The sequence below is a fragment of the Molossus molossus genome, unplaced genomic scaffold (assembly GCF_014108415.1).
Source record: "Molossus molossus isolate mMolMol1 unplaced genomic scaffold, mMolMol1.p scaffold_m16_p_12, whole genome shotgun sequence".
Lineage (NCBI taxonomy): Eukaryota > Metazoa > Chordata > Mammalia > Chiroptera > Molossidae > Molossus > Molossus molossus.
In genome coordinates, this window is record NW_023425347.1 from 82,526,935 (window position 1) to 82,534,699 (window position 7,765).

Here is a 7,765-nt window from a genome sequence, read left to right on the forward strand (position 1 = left end):
GCCAACGATATATCAGATAAAGGGTTAATTTCCAAAATATATGGAGTACTCATACAACTCAACAAAAGGAAGACAAAGAACCCGTATGAAAAATGGGAGAGCACCTAGACACATCTCCAAACAGGACATGCAAATGGCCAAGAGACATATGAAAAAATGCTCAACGTCACTAATCATCAGAGAGATGCAAATTAACAACTATGAGGTATCACCTCACACCTGCCAGAATGGCTGCCATCAACAAATCATCAAACAAGTGCTGGCGAGGGTGTGGAGAAAAGGGGACTCTAGGACTCTGCTGGTGGGAATGTAGACTGGTGCAGCCACTATGGAAAACAATATGGTGTTTCCTCAAAAAATTAAAAATTGATCCACCATTTGACCCAGTGATCCCACTTCTAGGAATATGTCCTAAGAAGTCTGAAACACCAATCAGAAAGAATATATGTACCCCTATGTTCATAGCAGCACTATTTACAATTGCTAAGATCTGGAAACAGCCCAACTGTCCATCAATAGACGAATGGATAAAAAAGCCGTGATATATACACAATGGAGTACTATGCAACTGCAAGAAAGAAAGATCTCTTATCCTTTGACACGACATGAAGGGACTTGGAGAGCATTATGCTAAGTGAAACGAGCCAATTATAGAAAGACAAATATCACATGATCTCACTTATTTGTAGAATATAATGAACAAAATAAACCCAAAGACACAGAAAGGAGTATGGTTCAGACTGACAGACCTCAGAGGATGGGAGCGAGGGGGATGGATGAGATAAACCAAAGAACTTATATGCCTGTATGCATAACCAATGGACATATACAGCAATGCTTGGGGGAGAGGAGCGGGATCAGGAGGAGGGTATCTGGGGAGGAAGAGGAGAAACATCTGTAACAAAAATAAATTAATAAAAATGCAAAAAAAAAAAAAAAAAAAAAAGCAAGCTACATCTAGAGGATGTTTCTCCACCCTCCTATGAGTCTAGCGTGCTTATGTGAATTTGCGTTCTCCTTAAACAGGCTAGAGTAGACTCTGGTGTTTGCAAGCAGGAATACTTATCAATATGCAAACAAATAAATAAACATACACTGAGGAAACTCAGCAGTGAGAGGTAAAATGACTGGCCCAGGGTCCCCCAGTGTAGAGCTGAGATCCATACTCAGGAAAGTGAGAATCCAGAGCCCAGACTCTCCTTCCAGATGCTGCTGGATGGACACCTCCACCAACTCCTATAGGGCTTGCTGGCACCCTGAGATGATAATCCAGTCTTCCTCCTTTCATGCTCAGCCTGGGCAGAAGAACCTTTCAGTGCATAGGTTGTAGGTGGTTGGGTAGAGAGCTTTGCACATGGTGCCCTGGCCCAAGGATCTTATCTCTTGCAGGGACCAGTGTACTATTCTTCTCCCTGGAGGACTGCAGTGTGATGGGGTTGTATATTTTTATTGATGTTATTGTCATGCGATTCTGAATCTGTCTCATGGTCAGAAATGAGCAAGAGGCTGGAGCCTGACTGGACCTGTCCCAGGAAGGGAAGGAGGGGAGAAACCATCCAGCGTGTGTGGCCTTGAGGTTGGGAACCATCTGAGCTCTGCATGTCTACATGGAGGAGTCTGGGTCAGTGTCCCTGGGAGCCAGACTTATGCCCTTTGACAGCACTGTTAACACCAGCTGTAGAAGGGAAAATGGGGGCTCCCGTCCACAGCTGAGGATCTGCTTTAATTAAATCAGACTCTTGTCCTGGGAGATGGAACAGCTCTACCAGAGCACTGAACCGATGGCAGGGACGTCAATCCCACAGGAGTAGTCTATCCACTGGCAGCTCCAGATGAGAGGTATTTTCTTGTTGGATGCATTTCTTTGCATTTCCCAAGACTGGTGGATCGATAGCTACAAATAGCTAGAATACATTTCTGTCTCTGCTCCCCATAACCTCAGATTGGGAGATGGGCTGCTAGATAACTCAGGATCCCATCAGGTGATGCTGCTGTCAGCAACTGCTGTCCATGACCTCTCTAGGTCTGCACAACAGCCTTGTAAGGTCAGGGCTACTGTGCCTAATTCAGAGAAATGAAAACTGAGGCTCAGAGAGGGGATGTCATTGTCGAGTCCCAGAGCTTGTCATTGGCTTCAAGGCCTCTGTGCATGCAAGCTGCTTGTTATTCCAAACTATGTTATTACCATTGTCAGTTTCCCAGGTTAGAGAACAATAATGACCCCCAGAGAGGGAATGCTGCTTGGCCAAGGTCACAGAGCCAGTAAATGGCAGGGCTGGAGCTACAAGCCAGCTTGTCAGATCACAAAGTCCTCTGCTAGGATTGCTCATCAACCTGGTCTAGGCCGCCTCTGCATGCCCAGCCTGGACACCAATGGGAGAAAGACCAGAGGGGGCAAGCTGTGTGTTTCTCCGAGAGGTGCCTTGGGGGAGGAGCAGGCTCCTTCCGCGTCCACAGTACCAAGGGCGTCAGTTCCCAGCTCTGGAAGGACCTACTCCTCGGGCTGCAGCTCTATTTTTAGCCTTGAATCCATCAATAAATGGAGCCTGGCAGAGCAGGCAACTCCTGGCTGCCTGATATTAATAAAAAGAGAGAAAGTGACCATTTATTAAGCACTTTCTGTGTGCTGGGCATTATGCAAAGTGCTTCACATGGATTATCTACTTAAATCTTTACTACATTCCTATAAAATAAGTACTCTTATTATCATCATTTTATAAATAAGGAAAATGTGGCTTCAAGATGTTAGGAAACTTGCCTGAGGCTACACAGCTGATAAGCTCCAAATGCAGATCACACCCAGGTTTGTGGGACTCCAGGTCCATGTTCTTTCCTCCTTAGCACTTGGTGCAATAAAACATGACCCTGACCATGGGGTGGCTGGCTGGTGAGGGGGTCGGGTGTGAGCAGACACATCGACACGTAATCAAAACATTAGGGCGGCGCTGCAGGGCAGGAAGCAGCTAGAGCTCCAGCTGGCTGGTTGGTTTCCCTCACGGAGAACAGAAACCTGGAACGGAAGTCCCCAGATGGGGAAAGGCTGGAAGATCGTTGTGGGCGCAGGGAACAGCACAGGCAAAGGCAAGGAGGTGTCACGTGAGGCCAGTTTGAGGGACAGTGAATAGTCTGGTGGGATTTGGGGAGGGAAGGAAGAAGTTAGGCACACAGAACAGGGCAAGATTCCCGAAGATATTAAATTCCAGGGGGTTTCTGAATTCTGGATTCTCGAAGGATCATGGATGAAAGGGTGGCATTGTTATCTCTGAGCTTTGGAGCAGAGAATCAGTGAGGGAGAGACTGGGTTGAGGAAGACAAATTGCTATAGTATTCTTACTACTAATAACGATAACAGCTTCCACTTGTTGAGCACCTACTATGTGTGTTAGACATCATATTAGGTGCTTTTCCTAAGTTATCACCTAATACACATAGTAGGAGCTCAATCAGTAGTAGCTATTTGGAGGTTATTATTATCCCTCTTTTACAGGTGAGGAAACGGAGGCTTTGAGAGATCAAGTGACAGCCTAGGGCCAATAGGATTGGAATCCGAGTCTGGTTGACTCCAAAGACCTTAATGCTACACTGGCCAGATGGGAGAGTGTAATAAAAACAGTCTCAGCAAAGTGACATTGATCTGAATTCCAGGAATGGAGAAGATAAGGTAGGTTTCAAAGATCATTGAGAGGCAGAGTTTTTTGTTTTGTTTTGTTTCATCCTTTAAATAAGTTTATTCACACACATGAAGGATATAGTTACATTACTAAGGTTACAAAGCTTTTCTGGGGCCAGAACTGGGCAGACTCCGCTGGGGAAAGGGCATTGTTTCTACAGGGCAGTGGCTGCAGGTGGGAGGAAAGGGCAAGATCTCAAGTTCAGTGTGTCGGCAGCCCTGAGGTCCCCCATAACCAGAAGCACAGCCAAAGATTGGGGTTCGGAGGCCCAGTAGCAAGTAGCATGGGTGAATGAAGGAGGGGGTCAATCTGAGTCTCAGCTGCATCACCATCTGACATCAGTGGGGTCAAAAGTCCCCAAGGAGGTAGGAAACGTACCCCAAACAATAATGTCAAAATGTCAAAGAGACACAGGAGCCAAGGAAAAGAGCTCCCTATTGCCAGAGCTGGAAGAGTCTGAGCAACAAAATAAGTAAAGTGGCATTGCATTTCAACCCAAAGTATACAATCAATCTCCATGAGTCCATACTGATATAAATAAATGATCAGGAAGAGTCAAATTTCCCACAAAAAATTGAAATAATTTATGTAGACATTCTACGCTCAAGGAGGTGCACACTCCCACTTGCGTTAAGTGTGGGCTGCTCACAGTGGCTTCCTTCCTGAGAGTCCAGTGTGGAAGGGAGGGGCAGAGGAACCTTTTCAGTGGGCAAACCTGACAACATCGTCTCAGCCAGGTGATCAGGTCAACGGCAACAAGTCAGGTTGATATGATGTGTGTCCATCAGCAGCCGTGGTCAGGGCACCAGCAGCCTCTGGCAGCCTTGGAAAGGTCTGCTTTTCCTAACACAGGCATCTCCACCTGGAGCAGCCACAGCTCCTGTGTACTCCTGGCTGTCTGTCCGTGACCTTGGGGGCGGGGTGGGGATCAGGAGCCCTGGAGCACCTGCTGTCACTTCAGCTTCCAGGGGCTCAGAGGCACGGGAAATCCAATCACTTCACGGTTGTGTAACTTCGAGTTACAGCCACATTCAGCAGCATCTCAGGAGGGTTCTGCCAGAGGCCCAGCAGTGCCCAGTGAACTTGACCGGGTCCAGCTATAACAGAGTTCGCATTGTCCAGTGGCAGTGGGCATGACCTTAGAGAAGAGGAGCAACTGTGTCTAGAGGAGGTCCCAGCAGCTGGGGTCAGACGGACGTGTGCCTGGAAGCATCAGCAGAGTCCTGCTGGTGGCCTGAGGTGTCGCGGTGTGTGTCTTTGGGCAGAGACCAGGACACCTTCTTGCAAGCAGTGTGTTCTGAAACCTCCCGCCTCAGGCCCAGAAGGTCTGCTTGTTTTTCCAGTTCCTGAGGTCAACAACCTTGAACATGTCCTTCAGCAAACCAGAGAACTCACATCAGAGGCAGGTCCAGGTTGGTCTCGGTGGAGCTGTGCACAGCCGGGGTGACCTCTGGCCGAGCAGCCCGCTGACGGGCAGTGCTTCTGGGAAAGCGTGGCTTCCAGTGACTTCTGCCTCCCTCCAGGTGTGCACTGGCTGCTCAGTGTGGTCCAGCCCCTCTCCCTCTTGGTCCCATAGCTAGTGGACTAGGATGAAGAATATGCACAAAAACATCCATGGAAAATTAACTTTTGTTCTGTTTCTCCTTCCCTGTCAGAGAGAGAAGCCAATTTACAAAAACCAGTCCATCCCAGGGAGGCAAGACTGAGAACTTCCCCCTTGTTGAACCCAGGACAGTTCCAGTGCTAAGCCTACGCTTAACGTCGTATATGATACTTTGTCCATGTCACTGAATATTCTTTGAAAACATTACCTCTTTCCATCTTAAAACTCTTAAAGCAGTGAGTTTGCAGTGGAGAAGTCTGGAAAACACTGCTGTACCATGTGATGAAGGTCACCATCGCCTGTGATGGCACATGCCTGATAGGGTGTGAGAAGAAGGCATTTCCCCTCTGGAGCATTCTTGCCTCAAACCCTTAAGACCAGTTTAATCGGGAGAAAAATATCAGAGTAACCCAAATTGAGGAACACCCCACAAAATACCTGAGTATGACGCCTGAAAACTGTCAAGGTCATGAAAAACAAGGGAGGCTGAGGACTATCGCAGACCAGAGGAGGTGGTGGAGGCATGACACCACTGCCCCCTGAAACAGGAAAAAAGACATCAGTCGGGAAACTGGTGAAATCCAAATAAGGTTTGCAGTTTAGTTAATAGTGACATACCAGTGTTGGTTTCTTAGTTGTGACAAGTGTACCACGATCACGTAAGATGCTAACAGTGGAAGAAATGGGTGAGCGGTATATAGAACTCCATGATTATATCTGCAGCTTTTCTGGGAGCCTAAAGTTATTTCAAGAGAATCCATTTATTATTAGAAGAAAACCCTACAAAAACCAATCACTCTTTCCTTGGCTTGCATGATATTGTGACACTATATTCTTCGTGTGTGTGTGTTTTTCCCCACCAAATGACAGCTACCCCATTTAGGTACTGTGAATAAAGTGGCCAACAAGGCAGACCCAGGCTGGTTCCTGCCCTCAGGGGAATATACTTTATTTAGAGCAGAAACTTTGGATTGAGTTGAACTTGAGGTTGCACCACCAGCTCTGCTTCTCCCTAGATATTGCATCCCAGGTAAGTCACTTCATCTACTGAAACTTCCATTTTTCTCCTCTGTAGAAAGTGAACAATGATGTCTACATTATAGTATTGATGTGAAGATTCAATGAGATACTATGCAAAGTCCCAACCCATAGTAAATGTTCAATAAATATTTATTTTTAAATATGTTTTTGCTGATTTTTTAGAGAGAGAGAGGAAGGGAGCAAGAGATAGAAACACTGATGTGAGTAAGACATCGATCGGCTGCCTCCTGCACGCCCCCTCCTGGGGATCTAGCTCACAACCCAGGCATGTGCCCTGACTACGAATTGAACCAGGACCTCTCAGTCCATGGGAAGATGCCCAATCCACTGACCCACACTGGCTGGGATCAATAAATATTTATCAAAGAAACCATCTGACACCTGGATCACGTCTGCAGCCTCCCATGCAGTTTCTCTATCTCTAGTTTCACTTCTATGGAAGGAGTTTAATGCAAAAAGCATCCAAGAACACCACCACAAAAGGTAAATCCTGGGGATAAATAAGTACAGGCTGTAAAAAAGAGGTGCTCTCATGAATCAATGGAGGAATCAGCAAACAATTTGGTAAAGGCATTGGGCCAAAATCTGGGCAAAACCTTACTTTGATTACTTTTTTATGACAATAAAACATTTTAGAGTATCAGGAGGCAGAGAGACTGGCTGGGTTCCTAAACCAACTCTACCACCTTGGGCAAATTACTTAATTTCTCTGTGCCTACTTCCTCATCTGTGAAATATGGGTAATAACAGTACTTAACTCATAGACTTGGTGTAAGGATTAATACAGGTAATTGAAATAGGTAAATATAGGATTAAGATAGGTAAAGCATTTAGACCAGTCCCCGACTCAAAGTAGCACTATATGTGTTACTTATCACTGCCCATTTATCCCCAATACCTCGTGGTGCTAATGGCACCTCTGCTCCCCCTTTCTTTGCCCAATGGTGAAAGATTTCCATTATCCAGATGGACCAGAATAATAGTTCACTTGGTCTTAAGGGACCTGGTCAAGTCTCTATCTCTTCCATAATGACCAGGACATTCCATAGTGGGGGAGTCTTTTCACTTAAAGAAATTAGTTCTTTAGAGCATTAGTTGGATGCCATTGGTGACATCCAATCTCAACTCTTACCTCATTTGGGACCCTGACAGCCAGATCGTGATAGCTTTCAATATAGATTACACAACAACTTCCTTTTTTTTGGTAGTAAGCCTTATTTTTTAAAAAAGGTTTAAATTTACAGAAAAAAACATTTGAATATTAGTGTAGAGAGTTCCCAAACACCTGGCATTCAGTTTCCCGTGTTATTAACATTATCTTGCCTCTTAAATTCAATAGTATGTCTTTGAGAACACCCATGTTGACATATAGATCTAATTTATTCATTCTAACTGCAGCGTAGTATTCCATTAACCTGGAAGCTTTTCATGGTCTCACATGGCACAGGCT